Source organism: Cyprinus carpio, chromosome A19, assembly GCF_018340385.1.
Source record: "Cyprinus carpio isolate SPL01 chromosome A19, ASM1834038v1, whole genome shotgun sequence".
In the NCBI taxonomy this organism is placed as follows: domain Eukaryota; kingdom Metazoa; phylum Chordata; class Actinopteri; order Cypriniformes; family Cyprinidae; genus Cyprinus; species Cyprinus carpio.
The window spans coordinates 20,473,698-20,492,453 of record NC_056590.1 but is presented as its reverse complement, the minus strand read 5'-3'; positions in this window follow the sequence as shown (position 1 = coordinate 20,492,453).

Below are 18,756 nucleotides of genomic sequence, written 5' to 3'. Positions count from 1 at the left end.
AGAATGAAATGCAAAATATGTTTTCAGTCAGTCAGAAATGTGGAGAAATCTGATAATTTGATATATCATTATTTTTGACATATCAGTCATCATCATCATCATCATTTTTTTCTTGATTACACCACATTTTTAGAATCTTTTTTTTTATTTATTTATTTTTTGGAAATTGTATAAATCTTTTCAAAACTGTATGAAACCAACATGAATAACTGCATGCGCCTTAATTCTCTCAAAGAGTATGTAATTGGTCCAGGACCTTTTTTTTTTTTTAACAATTAATTCAGTACAGCTCTTTAATAATGCACTAAAATATTCATTAGACTGATAAGAATGGAATGATAATTTCCAGGTCAGGCTGGACTATGAGAAAATATAGACAAGAATCTATCAGTCTTTCCTGAGGAAGGTTATTCGTTATTACACTGGTATTATGGATTAGCCATGACTGTATGATTTGTAATAGAATTTATCTGCAGAGGGCAGGGGTGGGTCAATGTGATAAGAAAATAAATATGGGTCAGTCTGGACTGAATGGATCAGGAGGCAGAGGAAAGCTGAAGCAGACACCCACGATATTTGACTTGTAGATGCACACCAAATCAATGAGACACTATACACAGTGAATGAACACTTAAGGGTGAAGTACTGGATATCTTTTTTGGCATCAAGTGCAATTGCAAAAAAAAAAATATATATATATATATATATATATATATATATATATATATATATATATATATATATATATATATATATATATATATATATATATATATATATATATATATATATATATATATATATATATGAACTGTATCTTTTATTTGGACAAACAATCAGTCCTTCCTGAGTCCAAACCAGACTTTCGGTGAGAAACAGACCAAAATTTTATAAAATATGTTATGCTTAGTCAGGAGCATTTGTGGCTTCATGTTGATTACCACAATAATTACAGTTAAAGTGAATGGGGACAATTTGTAAATATTAAAATGCTCACTCTTTCAATGGTAGCCTCAAGATGTAAACAATATGTGTGTTGACAAGATTTTAGTGTGAGAAAATGCCTGCTACCATTTTCAGGTTCTATCCATTCTATCCATCTCAAATAATATAAAAGTTTTAACATAAGAATTAATGTACTGAAAATGCTTTTATAAAATCTGGTTTTAAATCCCCTCCAAATTTTACCTATTTACAGCACATTAAAAAGTGCCTAACCACAACTTTATTTTTAAAGTTTTTATTTTTTATTTATTCATTTATTTATTTATCTACTATTATTATTATTATTATTATTATTATTATTATTTTTATTTTTTTATTTTTTTGGTGGTAATCAACATGCCACAAATGTTGTGGATTGAGCTTATTTTTGGATTGAAAACTGCAGTAAAGATGAACTGTGGCCTAGCTATTACCATCTGTGGTTAAAACATAAAATTACATGTTACTTGTAGAAATTTTGTTGGCTTTTGAGAAAATGTTGCCAGAATTTTCATTTTTGGATGAACTACCTCTTTAAAACTGTTAATTAAACTGGGATTTCTTATTTATGTTGGATGTTAGCTGGACTAGAATTGATTCTTTTTGAGGCCTGTGACCTTATCAGTTACCCATGCCAAGCATGAAAACCATCCTGCCTTCTAATGAAGACTTGTAATCTACAGAGTCTAAAAAGGACCCTTTTTCTCCACTGTAACCTAATTGTTTCCTAATTCTCTTCTGTCTGTTTTTGTGACACTGATTAGACGGCCGACAAGAAAGTAATTATCTCCAAGCTCGAACACTTGGGAGGTGCCTGCTTTTGTGTTTTATTTTTAGTCATCATCCATCAAGCCCGTCATGCTGAACTCCATAAAAGTGGATAAATGGTGGTTTATCTGAGCATGCGTATGTGTTCTGTATGTAATTATATTTGCTTGTTTAAGAGGACAGTTGCATGATTTGGAGTCAGTGGGCTGTTGCTCAGCTGATGACAGCTGTTCTGGTCTCTGGGGACATGCGATTCGGCAAACAGTTATTAGAGGTTCCAGGTGTAGAAATGTCATATTAATCCATTTTTATGCATGCTGATTTATACATTTGTCACAGCACAATTACTGTGTGTTTAAATATAATTGCACAGGACATTTTTGACCTTTTACCATTCTTTCTTTTTAATTCATGAGTTCTCAAACTTTTGTTTGACCCCCAAATATAATGATGCCCTTGCGAGGGAACTCTTCCTGAAATATAAAAGAAAATACATATTTTCATGTGTAAAGATCCAATTATGCTGTGTGAGAAAAATATTTAGTGTAATTTTATAAAAAAAAAACATTGTGTTGTTTTCAAAATTAAATAATTTGCCCTTGACACTAAGATAATTATTAGAACCAATAATTAAAATAATACAAAGTAAATATTTTTCAGATAGTATGTTTATTTTTATAATTTATTTATAATAATTTATCATTTTAAATATGGGTTTAAACATTTAAGACCCTGTCCTCTTTATATTCATCTTTCAGTCTTGTTGACGTTCTCACACACTCTAACTCTTTTCTCAAAGGTCTTGGTTATCTTATTCAGACATCATAAACAATAACTCTAATTCTAGTGCCTTATTGCCCCCTCTGTGATGCTTGGGTTTACACATTTTATGAGTGTTGTTCCCCGGAGAGAAATCTAGAAGTGAAAATGAGCAGCGCTGCAACCCTACTCTACTTTCCCTCAGGCCAAAATCCCCCCCCCACCCCCCACTATTATCCACTAAATAGTGACCTGGGACTCTGTGTTAGGGAGAGATTTACTGTACTAGTGCTAATATGGTGCTAAGCAGCAAAGTCATAAGCGGTTGGATGACAGCTGACTGAAGTGACTTTAAAATGGAAAGCATGTCGGCTGATTGGATCCTATGAGGCTGTGCCTGGGAATGTCCTGGATATGGCCTTTGGTTGACTGCATGTGACGGAATCATTTTATTCAGCTCATTTTGCATGTTGCTTCTGTTAATCTAATTTTCTTGCCATATTTCACCATCTAGCTTTCACTTAGAAAGTGATATGTCTTTCCATGGACTATTATTATTATTAATATTATTTTTGACTTACGGAAAACATTCATTTTGTCAATATATTTAACAACACTAGAAGTTTGAATGTGGTATAACGAGGTGTTTCTCCAACTTCCAGCACATTACAGTTGAGTAGTTTAGGGTCACTAAGATCTTTTAATGTTTTTGAAAGAAGTCGGCAGTCAAAATATGCTATAAACAATACAGTTAAATATTACAATTTAAAATAACAGTTTCTGTATTTTAATGCTGATTTGGGATTTTGCTATGCCTTTTTTCATTTATTTTTGCTTCAAATGGATTTTATTTGCCTTTGTCCCAGACCCAAACCTTAAATAAAAACATTTTTGAAACAAAGGGTGAAATAAACGTCAACCATATCAATAGTTCTCATGATCACTTGTGAGCAGAATATTTTTGTTGTTTGCATTTTCCTGTCAAGCTGTAATTTTTTTTTAAAGCTAGCTAATGCTTTTTATAATGCTAGCTATGAAATAAGTCTTAGCAAGACATAGGAGTCAAAAATGCTCAAAGCACCATATGTAAATTAAGAGTCAAATGTAATTTATAAGTTCACATGTAATACCACACTGCTTGTCTGGCATTCAGTGGTGTTTGTTTTAAAGAAGAATATGATCCTCTAAAATGTTCTAGAAGCTTTTAGTGCTCACTAGCGCCCCCTTTGTGGCTGTTATGTGCCCTTGATGTGTTCTTTTGCCTCTCTCACACTGTGGCTCTTCATTAGCAAAAGACCCAGTGGACTTTAACCCAGCCTTTCAGAATGGACATTAGTTACTGTTCCAAAAATCTGCTGAGACACCATGTACAAAGTTGATTGATGTGTGTGTGTGTGTGTGTGTGTGTGTGTGTGTGTGTGTGTGTGTGTTTTCATTGTTATTCTTTATCGTCCTGCTACTCTCTCTTACTTTATCCACTTCTCTCTCTCAGTACTTTAAAATCCCACGATGGGCCCATACAGTGGCCAGGAATAATGCAGGCAGTTAGTTTGTGTGTGTATGTGTGTGTGTGTGCTCAGGCAGATGAATGTGTCTGTCGGCTCAGTGTTTTGGTCCATTGTTTGTGTTGGGCTCTCTCTCGTACACAGAGAGGCATGTGGTGATGGAAATGAATGGGTATTGTTGAGAGTTATCTGTTATGTGGTGACACTGCATCATTACGAGGCCTCTGCCATGATGCTATTGCAGAGCACGGCCAGCCCGAGGGGACAGGCAGATTAGAAAACACATACTGTATGTGCTGTTTGGTTTTACACAGAAAAAGAGAGAGTGAGAGAGACTGCAAATTGTGGGAATTACCCTTACACATGGCCTTATGACCAGCACAGAACAGGCGAAGCTAATGCTGGAAAGTCTGACTGACAGTTATCTGCACACAAGCATTCATTTTTTTTTTTTTTGCTTGTTCTCCAGTCATCACTCTCCTAGACTTGACTATGGATATTCTGGACAAGAACCAGACCACTTAGACAGTCATGTGACCAATCACAAGTTTAGGGGCAGGTTCTAAATCTGAAGAAACTACTTTTAAGAGCTATTTATTTATTTTTATAGATGTGGATCCATTAACTGTGAAAAGGAGTTGTTTTTGAATTGTTAAAGGTTTGTAAGATTTTTTTTTTTTTTTAATTATTTTTTATTTTTTTTTATGTCAAAATACATACTCTTAACCTCGTGTATTGTTAATGGACTACTATGTATCCATTTCATGGGTTCTTCCTGGCACCATCAAAACATTTAGAGCGATTCACTCAGATCCATCATATTTAAGAAAATGACCGATTACTTTGCTTTATAAGACCCTTATTTCTTGACTGGAATCATGAGCCCTTTTAAACTGCATTAAACTGCAATTTGGGCCTTCAGCCCATTGGCCACCATTTCAGTCTATTTTATGGAGAAAAATCCTTGAATGTTTTCTTCCAAAACATTAATTTCTTTGCAACTGAAGACAGAAAGAAATGAACATCTTGGATGACATGGGGGTGAGAAAATTATTAGGAATTTTTTTTTTTTATTCTGGAAGTGAACTAATCATTTAAAAGGGTCCTATTACACTCTTTTGCAAAGTCTTGATTTGGTTTTGGGGGTGTACTACATTCTTAAAAATAAAGGTGCCATAGAAGAACCTTTTTGTCAAATAGTTTCATAAAGTACTTTTAAAATCTGAAGAACGTTTCTGTTTCACAAAAGGTTCTTTGTGGCGAAAGAAGGTTCTTCAGATTATAAAAAGGTAAGAAATATATGTTTTTTTAAAGAACCTTTGACTGAATGGAACCAAAAATGGTTCTTCTATGGTATAGCTTGAAGAACCTTTAGAAGCACCTTTATTTTAAGAGTGTAGAACATGCTCTCATGCTTGGTGGTTCGAAAAACGCATTCTTTTTCACATAATTTATATTATTACAATACTTTTCTCCCCAGCCTGGCAAAAACAGCTCGATTATTTCCAGATTTGATGAAGGCCCGCCTTCCGAAAAACTAAATGTGTCGTGATTGGTTAGCTGTCCCAGTGAGTTGTGATTGGCGAACATCTTAGATGGTGTTTCAGTACTGCTTCACCCCTTGCCAAAGCAGCAAGTTCCATCTGCTCCGTATAGTTAAGGATGGCATCAATATTGACATATCAATTTGAGCCGATTTCAGACCCCGAGAATATTGAACAAGAGGATCAAAAAAAAAAAAAAACTTTGCTACATATACTGCATTAGGCTAACTGAGACTTGTCATTTGCACTTACACATTGTTGCTCTTTTGTTAGTTTTGATGGTATCGTCCATCGCCAATGGCAGATAGACATCAGATGTTGAGCCAGCATATCATGATTACCCCTCCCCCCATACCCCCAGCAATCCGCCGCATCCAATACCATTTTTGGAAAGAAAATGGTGTACGGAACCTGAACCCCTAAAGGGAATAAATACGAGATGGGAGGACAAAATATATTTCAATACTTTCTCTTATATCATTGGGTAATAATACTGTAGGCCTATATAAATTGTGGGCATCGGGGAGCCACTATAATGCCTGGCATTGAAACTGCTTTTGAGTGCACGATCGCTTTTTAGTTTCACTTTCATTTTTGAGATTTGTGATCAACGTACTCTGTTATTTGTTTTCTGAATACAGATTCACGCTTCAGGCACCCCCCCCACTTGCTTAAAAATAACTGTTTTACTATGTACAGATAAGTGCAACGGTATAATATGTTTATTGTTCTTTGTTGTTCTGGAAAAGGGATTTTTTTAAAACAAAATATCTCCCTTTGGAGTGTACTTTGAAATTTGCAACATTGTAGTAGCAACTTTTTTATGCCCAAACATACACACTACACACTGACTAAAGTTCAAAAAGTGAGAAAGGAATGTTTATTTCAATCGACAAGTAAGCTAAACTCAAGGTTTTACCACACATGCTAGCTCTTTTCTGTCAAGCCCCAGATAAAATAGCAATATATCGTAAGGATAATACCTTAATAAGGGTAATATTTAAGTGTCTCTGAAAGCTTTGAAACTAAGGTATAATTATATTGCTTAATGAGGGTGACGTAATTTCCTGACCATTAGTTTTCAAAATGTAAGATTGGAGTGATACAGGGTTTTTATTTATTGTTTTATTTTTATTTATTTATTTTTTTTTTTTTTACTGCATAACATTTTATTTTCAGTTAAGTTTGTTAATAAAAATTCATAAAAGAAGTTACTGGAATATCAGATGTTATCTGAGTTAAACTCACACTCACATATGCCAGAGGCATGAAGAAATATGTCAACTCCGTAGAGCTGATAGTCTTGTGGGCAGCACTCTGACATACAGAATAGTTGCGCTTCAGGCGACCCGAGTTCGAGAACCCTCTCTTTCCCACTCTTCCTGTCTGCTCTTAATCATTTTTTCCTTTATAAATAAAAGCAAAAAAAAAAAAAATAATTAAAAAAAGACAAATTGGAATACCACACCACTACAGTAGACACACAACAAAGAGGAATGAAATGCATTCTAATACAGTCACAGCAATTTCTGTCAGTCAGTGTCAGGGTTCAGACAGTCATAGAAAAAAACAAGTGATTTCCATTTTCTAACAATACTCAGGTCTAAAATGTCCCACTGGATAAAAATAAAAAGATTATTATTATTTTATTTATGTGTTTGTTTGTTTGTTTGTTTGAAACAACTTGGAAATGCAATGTAAATGTCTATAGTGAATATAACTCTTTCCAATTATGTTCAGGTCTAAATAATTTAGTTAGCTAGAAATTATTCCTTGTGCAAACTATTACTCAATTTTTTTACCCAGTAATCACAAACAAATCGGAAATGAAAATATCATGAAAAAGTCCTTCCCTTTCATGAATATGGATTCGGCAACTCTCCAAATAAATCAGAATATACATATGTGCTTGATGATATTTAATTTACATGCATTTAAATCACATGCTACTAATGACCTCAAGCAAAACCCTTAAATTTCTTTAAAAAGTTCAGTGCCGGGAATTGTGCAAACTTTGGCCAAAGACTAGTTTTTCAAAAGCACTCACTGTAGCCTGGCAAAATTGTAATATACAGTACACTTTGTTACCAGTGGACCAATAAAAGCCTATAATCACCAAAATTGGTCAGTTCCGTAGCTGGACATAATTCTTGTTATAAAAACATGCTGATTTGCAAATGTCACTGAATTGCATCTGAGGCCTTGTTGTTGTTGTTATTGGTAACACATAAAACAAGAGTTCATCGCTAAATGTGTGACTCCTGAGCGAAGCTCCATTGAGTTCAGCTGTGGATTCCACTGAACAGGGAATAAGAGAGCAGCAGTCTCAGTTCTCTTACTGGCTTCATGCTCGGGGAATCATGGCATCATTGTGTTGTGTAGTTAACAGCTTAGAAAATGAACACGTCTGCTATGCCTTGTAACTAATTGGGAAAAAGTGGCTCTCTGTGTGTGTGTGTGTGTGTGTGTGTGTGTGTGCACAATAAGTTCCTATAAGGCTTCTAACAAAAATAAATGGCTCAGAATTTCCATTCTAACAGAGACGGTGCCTTGGTTTGCTTTTTAATTTGCTCTATTCATGCTGATAAAGTGGATAGCACACATTTAGCTTCTTGGTGTCTTTCTAAGTAACACAGATTACCATAATGGCCTGTCAAGGCAGAGGCCAGAGCACATGTTCCGCTTCAGAGATCCAACATTAGCTCTCCAAGCACATTTGAAAGTGGTTCTCATTTCTCTGTGCATTTTTTTTCATCAGCCCTGTTATTTCTCAAGCTGAGCTGTATTAGAGTGTGTAAATAGAGCTCAGCTGTGCATCTGTAGATGCTTTTTCAATAAAACCCTTTCTAATAGAATCCAAAATGAAATATTCTTATTTAGAATTTTTTTCCCATATCAAATGACAATTTTTTTCCATTGTATTTGTTTATTTTTTATTTTATTTTATTTTTTGTAGGCTATACTTATACATCTTTTTTTCAATTTCAATTTCACTTCCAAAAACGGTATACTACCATAAAATTGCATGTAATGTCCAATAAAGTTTTTCACATATATAGTAGGGGAATTTACCATAAACATAAACGTTTAACAGGTTTTTACTGTAGCATTTTTACAGTCTTTTACGGTTAAATTCACGGTCATTTTTTACTGTATAAACTCCTGAAACATTGGTATCTAGTATTTTATAGCAGTCAGTGCATTTTGGGAAAGAATTTGATTAAATCTGTGTGTTCGTGTGTTTAAAAAAAAAAAAAAAAATTCAGATGTAACGCCCTTATTTGTAATCTTTTACATTTTCATAAGTAACTGTAATTTAATTACAGTTACATGTAACTAGTTACTCCCCAACACTGTGTTTTTGGATCGTTTTGCGGTGCTTTGGTGTCTTGCACTGATGCATCTCGAACAAGCCTGTTGTGTTTGCCGCTGCCATGCTAGAGCTGCTGGGAACGATGAGACGTATTCAGTGACGTAAGATTGAACATCTATCTATTTAACTGCTCTCTCATTTTTAAGTAAATGTTTCGCTCCATGATATTAATAGCATGATGATTTCAGAAAATGATGATGATAGGTCTCTCTCCTTTATCCTGAACTCTTATTCAAAAACATGAACTCACAACATTTGAATTTAAATTAATTATAAATAATAATTAATATTCTCCCAATTTCAATTTGATTAGACAGCACCTTCTCTTTCATTAGTATGTTATGGCAAGCAGGTCATTTCATATATGTGCTTCACGAGTTAGGAGAACCCAGTAGAAACCGTAATGAATGATTTAATATTTTACCCCTGACCCTGACATTAGCATCTGAGATATATAAACTCTAATCCACATGCTGAGTTGTGTGCATATGAATGTGAATAAGACACATGAAAAAGACTGAAGTAGCATATGGGAATATTGCCTAAAGTAGTTTCAGCTTGATAGTATGTTCACACAGCCTGTTAGCTGTGATAATGTTTGCTTTTTGTTGTTCTCCAACTTATTTTTATTGCATATAACTTTTTCTACATTATTTTTCCAGAATCACTCATACATGGAAACCATCCATGGGTAAACAGACAATCTGGATAGTGAATGTTTAGCATTCCTGTAAGGAAGTCACCAAATCAACATGCATATATTTTGGAATTAGTTTAATTCTAAAACTGCTTCAGTATATACTGTAATATGCATTCTGTGCATCAGCAGAGCCTACTCTACTGTATGAAACGTCGTATGCCACAATAGTCAAGTCAAGTTTATTTCTATAGCAATTTATACAATACAATCAATGTATTAAACCAGCATCACAGAGAAAAACAGGAAAACAGAAATCAGAATCAATGGAAACTCAACTATTGAAACCATTCAGATTCTGCAATACAATGGGCCCAATTTGACATTTTATACATAATTGTATTTAAAATAATAAATAAAAAAATGTCATTTTTAAAATGTAATTTTTCAGTGTACTAACTGTATTCTAATACAACGTATGTTAAATAATGTTCCATACTGTTGGAAACATTAATCATGGAATATTGCTTACTGTTTCACTTACTATTTTTTAAAAGTATACATCATACAGTGCATCGTATTTAGTGAGTAGTAAGCTAATTCCATTGAGAATGCTAGCCTGCATGTGTTTTATGAATGTGTGTGCGCATGTGTGCTGTATAGTGGAGTGGAGCACTAGCGTGTCCGCAGCCAAAATGAATCCTGTCAGATCTCCAGCGCACTACATATTGGGATTAATGATGGAGAATGTTCCGGCAGGAAGATCTTCACACCCACTCCATTATTAATGCAGCATACCAGCGAGGGAACACACAGAATGTGAGAGAGCCTTGCTAGAGAAGAGAAGAGAAGAGAAGAGAAGAGAAGAGAAGAGAAGAGAAGAGAAGAGAAGAGAAGAGAAGAGAAGAGAAGAGAAGAGAAGAGAAGAGAAGAGAAGAGAAGAGAAGAGAATTTGGCAGAAAAATTGAGGGACAAATACTGAGAAATGGAGAGAAAGAGTAATTCTACATGGCAGCATTTCACACAGAAGATTCTACTTACAGTTTACTACAACAGTTTGATATTAGCATGTCATTGTATACTTCAAAGTTGCAGTCACATTTACTGTTATTCTGCAAATTTTCTCTGGCAAAATCAAGTAATTTCAATTGTAATCTATGTGGTTGGGAATTTTGCATGAGGACGAAAGATTTCCCCACACAGATTTCGCATTGGATTCAATTGGTCCTGAAAATTTGCTGTGACCAAAAGAAAGTTGCTTGGTTTGAAAGGGACTTCTATGTGAGCTGTGCTTCATACATCGCTGTACTAATCAGTTTAGACACCATATTTAATTTAGCGCAAATGAAAACAAGGTTGTGAGGGATAGACTTAGACAAAGATAGATTTACAAAAGATTAGAAATAGATTTACATATATTTTATTTAAAATGGATTAGAGGTTGTTTTGGATATATTTAGTAAAAGATAGGTTTATAGATCATGTAATTTTCAAAACTTTAAAATGCTTTTATGGAGTGATTCCGTTATTTAACCAAAACCTTAATGACCATGAAGTACACAGCACATACAGATATTGAGTAAAACAATACGTTTTTTTTTTTTTTTTTTTTCTACTTTTATGTCAACTTTTCTTTCATCTACCAACTAAGTTATTTATTCACAACTGGTTGCAATGCATTCTGAGATTTCCTTCTAACATAAATGATACATGAACCGCTGCCTTAGAATGAGGCCAAAATAAGGGGTAGTATCTTTGAAAGAAACATACTCTAATTATTGATTTTGTGTCAGACATGGCTATGATGCCGTAAAATCTATTAAGTTTTGAAACAGGTTGAATGTCTGTCTGCAAGTATAACGAATAGGATACATGGCACACATATATTCATATGCATGAAAGAGTGGAGTGCTATTTGTGTTGCGCACAGACTTGCTGCCTATGTGTTCCAAACTGGTTACTTAATAGTATTCTGTCTTAGGAGCTGTTCACACAGAATACGTTTCTGCATTTAAAAATGCTAGATGCAGGACAGCTGAAACCCCCCACAAGAGGTTCTAGAGAGTGCAACGGTCAAACACATCCACCTAAAGCATGTTTACATACAAAAACAATAACAATAGAAAAACTGTGCAAATGCAAAAAATGTGATCTGTGTGAATGGCCCCTTAGAATGCATAAGTCTATGTAGGAAGTAGACAGTATGGCAGCTTGCAAGCTTTTGGTCAATATTTTCTTTTGCCCATATTTGTTGATTTCGATATTATAACAGTTTTAAAGCAGAAGGTTATAGCCTCTCTTCTCAGTGACGTCTGGTCTTGTGTGTTTTACAGTAGTCAACTTTTGGTTATTATTTTTTTTTGCTTTGATTTCTGGTGTTGTGTGTTTTTGTGTACTTTGATCTGATGGCTCTCACAGATGCAGTTAAAGAGGAGAGGCTCTAAATACATTTCTTCTCTCTTCTCTTCTCCTCTTCCCCTGGTCGTATTGATCTGCCATTTGTTGCTCATTCTGCGGTTCATTTCTGTCATGGTCGCATTCCCATTTTAGCAGCTTTTTCCCTCAAGCTTGGAAAAATCCATTGTCTTTCAATTTAGTCATGAAGTCGCCTGGTCATACGGAAACTTTTGTATTTCAAATGTGCACAAAAGCATGCATAAATGCTTTCTATATATATATATATATATATATATATATATATATATATATATATATATATATATATATTGGGTCATTGATCTCCAATACAGAACATACTGTTTCATTTAATTATTGCCCTTATATATATATATATATATATATATATATATATATATATCATGTAATTTTATTTACTTTATGATTTTACATATATATATTACCTGTACGAACACCGTGACTGACCAATCAGAAGGCTTTTTCACAGAATAGCAATGTGATTTTCGTTCATTTATTATTGATGCACTAAAATTACTATAAATATCTGCGTGTAAATAGCTTATTATCAGATATTTTAGTAGCCTAACATTAACAGCAAGGGCTGGGCAGTTACTCTTTGCGTGTTTTTTCGTCTATGAGCTGCACCAACCGAAAATCTTGGCCTTTTAAAAATGCGTCACGCACGCGTGCTAGACGCTGAAGAGGAGCGAAGTAAGCTTGGCCAATGTTTTCACAGAAAACGATTAAAAACAGCGCAGTGGAATGCAAATACGCGTATTGTGCGAACTAGTACTTACTGGACACTTCTGAGACCTAATTCTCTACATCAGCATCACTTTTGTATCAACATAAGGTAAGGCTTGTTTGATGACCTGCCGCCGTGCAGTGAATAGCACATACATAGACCTGTTGGTTAAACAAATAGTCTAATGATGTTAAGAGTTGATTTTGTACGTTTAAATGCTGTCTTGCCATAACTTGTAAAACTGAGAGTAAAGTATTTGTTTGATAATACAGCATTTTAACTTGCTCTTATTTGTCCTACCTGGATGCACATGTCATATCCTACCTTGATGTTCTTTTGGTAATCCTCATAAACGGTTTGTGGTCTGTCATAGTGATGTTGTCATATTATTGCCTTTGCAGTGAGTATAGTTTGGCCATGATACAACTTTTGCAATAGTTTGTTTGGGCCACAGACATTTTATTTGTGAAACAGGTCTAAAAGTTTTCAAACACTTGAATGAGCATGAATTGACATTTAATTCAGTATAAATGCAATATTTTGTGGGTGATGCTTTTTGAGAGCTGTTATTCATTGTCTGTCTGATGTTTAGCAGCTTTTGGGGTTGGGGATTTGGGCCCTGAATTAATTCACATTGAAGATTTTATTTATTATATATATTTTATAACTAATATGCAGTAGTTTTCTCCCTGTCTTGTGATGGGAAAACAAGTTTATGTGCTGCTGATCACCATAAGTTGTCCTGAGCATGTTGATTTTTAGTTGTTACATGAGCTTCTTTTCTAAAACTGTCAGATATTCTCAGTATTGTTCATTCCATCACCACTGCCTTGTCTAGACAGCTGTATTGAAACAACTCTGCATTTTTGTTAAACATATTTCTATGTTTAAAATTAATGAAAATCTCCATGCCACCCCAACCTGATTGCTAGCCCTTGCCTGGCTATGACATAGGGAAAATGCTGACTCCACCACTGGCTAATAATAGTTGTTAGTGGATGATAATGTTTAAGTAAGGCTGACACAGAAAATGGAGAGATCACCACTGTTTTGATGTGAACTTAATCAAGTCAGTGAAATCAATCACTAACTGAAATGGAACCTAATGTGATCCTGCTCCTTTAGAATAATAATTATATTTGATTGATTTAAAAGTGGAAACTTTTATTTTTTTTCCAGCATGGGATCTCTCAAGAGCTCAAACAATTCAAACCCTGCTTCAAAATATGCATTTAATATCTATATATTTTTTTATGTTTAGAAGAACTCTGGGAGTGCAGCTGTGTTCATATAATGGCAACAATTCTCATGAAAATGCAAACACATGTGATCAGTAATCCCTACAGTGACTACACCTGCAGGTTATGTTTACCTGTTGTTAATAGCGTTGCATGCCTCTGTTTGTTATCACTGTTTGTTTTAAAGGCATGTGGGAAAAGACCCAAAAAAAGCGCAAACTGTTGGCATTTCTTTATAGGAAGGAAAATTTCAATTACAGGGCTGTAGTTCTGTTCCGCACACTCCTGAGGGTAACACCTGAACGTTTGCACCCTTTTTTTCCCTCCAAAACACTCACTCAGTTTGGCATAGCGTAAAAACTCTTTAATAGATTGTAGATTAACTGGTGAGAATGAGGTGAGATCTTGCTAAGAATGTTATACCGCCTCAGTATTCTTTAAAAGGACCTCTGAGATTAATAATTGTAATGTTTGCCTCAAATTACATAATTAAATTTTTTATGAATAAAATCTGAGTTTCAACCTTTTGATGCGGTTTCCCAGACAGGGTTTAAATCATGCCAGGATTAGGCATAATCTAGAATAATTAATCATTGTTTAAACATTTCTGAAACACAGATTAAGTACAGATTGCTAACTCTTGGATTTGGGAGTCCTGATCTAAAACAAACTAGATTAATTTAAAACCAATTGTGCTAATCTGAATTAGCATGACAGAGGTTGCCTCTTAAACATGGAGTGAACCAAGAAAAGCTTAAAATTTTATGGAACAACAGAGTTCCATAAAATACCTTTGTCATACATATTGGCACATTGTTACAACACTAATTTTATGTTTTAGAACAAATGATAAGTAAACTGTTTGTATTTCTTGAAAACTGTTGCTTCAGTTAATGTTTTTCAAGATAGAACCTTATAATTCCATGCGGGAAATGACGTTTTTCAAGATGTTTCGTTATTATTAGTTTCTAAGGTTTTAATTTGATTTGTTCTGTTAATAATTTTTTTTTTTGTTTTGGTTTTGTTTTGATATTGACATTTAGGGTCTCTGTTAATTTCATGTATGAAAGAGACTTGTTCACCATATCACTTTTGCTATATAGAATGCAAAATCTTAATTTGAGCTCAATATCTCAAAACCACTCATTATGCAGATAGAACCTTATAACTCCAAGGCATAGATCTTAATTTGAGCTCAATATCTCAAAACCACTCATTATGCAGATAGAACCGTATAACTCCAAGGCGGAGTTATCAGACATTATAGGAGAAACTCATAGCTGTTAAATTGGCAAAAGAAGGTTGCAAAAAGTATAGAATAAAAGGGTGCCATTAATTGTGGCCAATGTGTATTAGAGAAAAACACAACATTACTCTGACGTTAAACCTGCCTCCTGGTAGGTTTAATTTAAAGGGGTCATATGATGCGATTTCAATTTTTCCTTTCTCTTTGGAGTGTTACAAGCTCTCGGTGCATAAACAAGATCTGAAATGGAATACTTGATGCCATCTAAAACATTTCTCTTCTACACATTTTAAAGTTTTAAAGCCCTGTCAAATTTAACTTTTTCAAATCGTCTTATCCAATATTATCATCTGTATGATGGGAAATAAATTATGCCTCAGGTATTGCAAAGTGTATGTGATTACAGCTCTGTGCGATCATGAAGGGAGATATTGGTGTGTGTGTGTGTGTTTAGTGGCTCAAGAGATAATAGATGCATACTAATTCATAAGATGATATATGCTAGTCCTTATTTGTCAGTTGATGGGGTTTCAGACAGCCGCAGCAGTCAGTCAGGTATAACAAGTCTACTGATCGAGGAGTCTTCTCCGTCAAACTCTATCACAGCTTCTCATTCTGACTGATGTGTATGAACTATTTAAATATTGATGGGGCAAATCTCTTGCTGGTTTACAAAGATTCCAGGCCCACTTATTTGCATCCAGTTTTATTTATGTATGAACAAATATGATTTATTAATTCCACGCCTCGACCCAGAGCAAGTTTCCGCAGAATTCTAACTGTGGCAATTTGCCAATTGTATTTGTACCCAAAAATGAAACGCTTAATAAATAATGTTGAACAGTGCCTTGGGAGGGCTGACAAATGTGAATACTTGTGATTGTGAGTTATGTATTTATTTTGGTCAAGATGCATGTGTTTGTGTTCGAGTGCATGTATGTGAATGTGTTTGCGGTACATGTTTGTCTGAGATTAATTGAATGTGATTGTCATGCGTATCTTGTCAGTAAAGCCGGTTCTGTAATTAGTAGTAAATCTCCAGCACGTGCTTTCAAGTCAAGTCAAGTCACCTTTATTTATATAGCGCTTTAAACAAAAAAGATTGTCAAAGCAACTGAACAACATCAATAAGGAAAGCAGTGTGTCAATAATGCAAAATGACAGTTAAAGGCAGTTCATCATTGAATTCAGTGATGTCATCATGCAGCTCAGTTCAGTATAAATCGTATCTGTGCAATAATTTGCAATCAAGTCAACGATATCGCTGTAAATGAAGTGTCCCCAACATGCTTTCAGATGGAGCAGCATTTACTACAAAGAGCTGTAGTTCACTGACAAGCTACACAAAATCGCGTTCATAATCACAGACAATTTAATCATGAGATTATAAAATCAAATAAATCATGCTATGATTATGAAAGCTGTTTGCCCAGCTTGTCAGTGACCTACAGCTATGTGTAGTAAATGCTTCTCCATCTGAAAGCATGTGAAAATTCCACATTTTATAACATGTTTTTACTCCAAACTCACTTCATAACATCAGTCAAGTGTTTGAAATAAATCCTTCTGTGAGATGATGTGGCTTCTTACACAGAATAAGGCACGCAACATATTTCATAGCCTTTATCACTGAGTATTATTATAATACTATGTCGATTAGCATTGCATTATTATATACTTTATTATAATAAAAATTATAATAAGACAAACTCAGATAAACCATATATTGTTGTAGTCCCGTGTTTATTAGTCACATTGAATTGATGAAAGCAGTTAAATCTTCTGTTTATTCAGCAACTCATAGGCATCTCCTGGAGTTTCAGCGCGAGAGCGCCCTCTGGCCTTTGGATGGAGATTTACTGCTGATCACAGAACCGTGCTTCACTGAAAGATAAGCATGACAATCGCAGCTTCTGCCTAATCGCGATTTATCGCCATTGCGATTTAATTTGGGTTAATCGTACAGTCCTAGTCTGAGGCCTCATGCAGCTGTAATGAGGGATTCAAGCGCCAGAGAGATTTGTGTAAATGTAAAGTGAGCAATTAACAGCAATCAAACTAAAACCAACAGACACTTGTAGCTCTTCCAGACTCATGACTGAATGGATATAAGCTATATATAAGAAATATCTAAACTCTGAACATCACTGCAGTCTGATTAAATGGTCAGAAAAATGCAGATAAAAATATTTTGAAATCGTTTTTTTTTTTTTAAATTTTTTTTTTTTTTGTTGTTTTTTGTTTTTTTTTTATAATTTTTAATTTTATATAATATTTATAAGTATTTGTCATTGTGTTTTGGTCTTTTTTATATATATATATATACTTGCCTATACATATATATATATTATATATAGGCAAACTTAAAGGCAAACTTACCTTAAACGCAAGAAAATCCAGCCATGCATCACCTCCATGACAAGCCCAACTCTCTGATTCAACCCGCAGGAAGAGTATTTTGTCCAAACACACATGCGTGGATGCCAGTGCGCTATGCTTTTAGATTAAAATTTACTCAGTATTTCTAGATTTATGTGCAGTGACTTTAAAACTCCTTCTCCTTGAGTTTTAAAATTACAAGTTGAATTTATGATAGTTAATTTAATGTATTTTACAACACCACAAAGTTATTATTTTTTTTCAGTGTATCTGCTGGTCCATTGTAGGGTTGTAATGATATACCTGTATGGCGGTTTATCACGGTTTGAATGTGTACAGTTATCATACCATAAACATTTACTTATCTATGGCAAAAAAAAATCTCACCTGCGCATATGCAACTTATTTCTGCTTGGCTGCTATTGTAGATCTCACCTGCGCATATGCAACTTATTTCTGCTTGGCTGCTTCACTCTGTCAGTATACACAATTTGAAACATATTTCCAATAAAATTTGAAACATATTTCCAAAAGAAAACCAATGAGAGCTTTATCAAAAAGTTGTAACATGCCTCTTGAACAGACAGTCAAAATAATCACTAAGTAAAGATGTCAAACAAAATGTCTAGACATATGGCAAACAAACAAACAAATAAATAAATAAATAAAACCCGTGTCCAGGGCTTTTTTTTGTTTTTTTTTGGCCATGCATTGTTCATAGAGCTCATTGTAGCAGTTCCTCAGGTGCTGAAATATATTTATTGCCCAAGGTTCACACGTACTCCGTCTGCAGTGCGTATACAGTATGTGTGTGCGGTTCAGAAGCAGCAGCGAGAGCACGTTATTGTAACGCGAAAGCACATTAAAATAATGCGCGAGTGTGAATCTCTCTGTTCGCACGCAGATTTCCTTTGCTTTGTCACAAAACCAGACACGCGTGCACAGATACACACTGCTCTCGTCCGGAGAGAGTGCGCGCACTTAAAACGTGTCTCAGTGGTCTTCTCTCTCTCACTCACTCACTCACTCGCTCACAACTATCTCTATGCTCATGCGCTAGATATTCATTCTTTTCGCACGTTTCGATTTCTAACCTTTTCTGTTTACATATTTTACCGCGTGCAGTGTGAAGCTCTGATCTGATCCATTAACATGGGCTC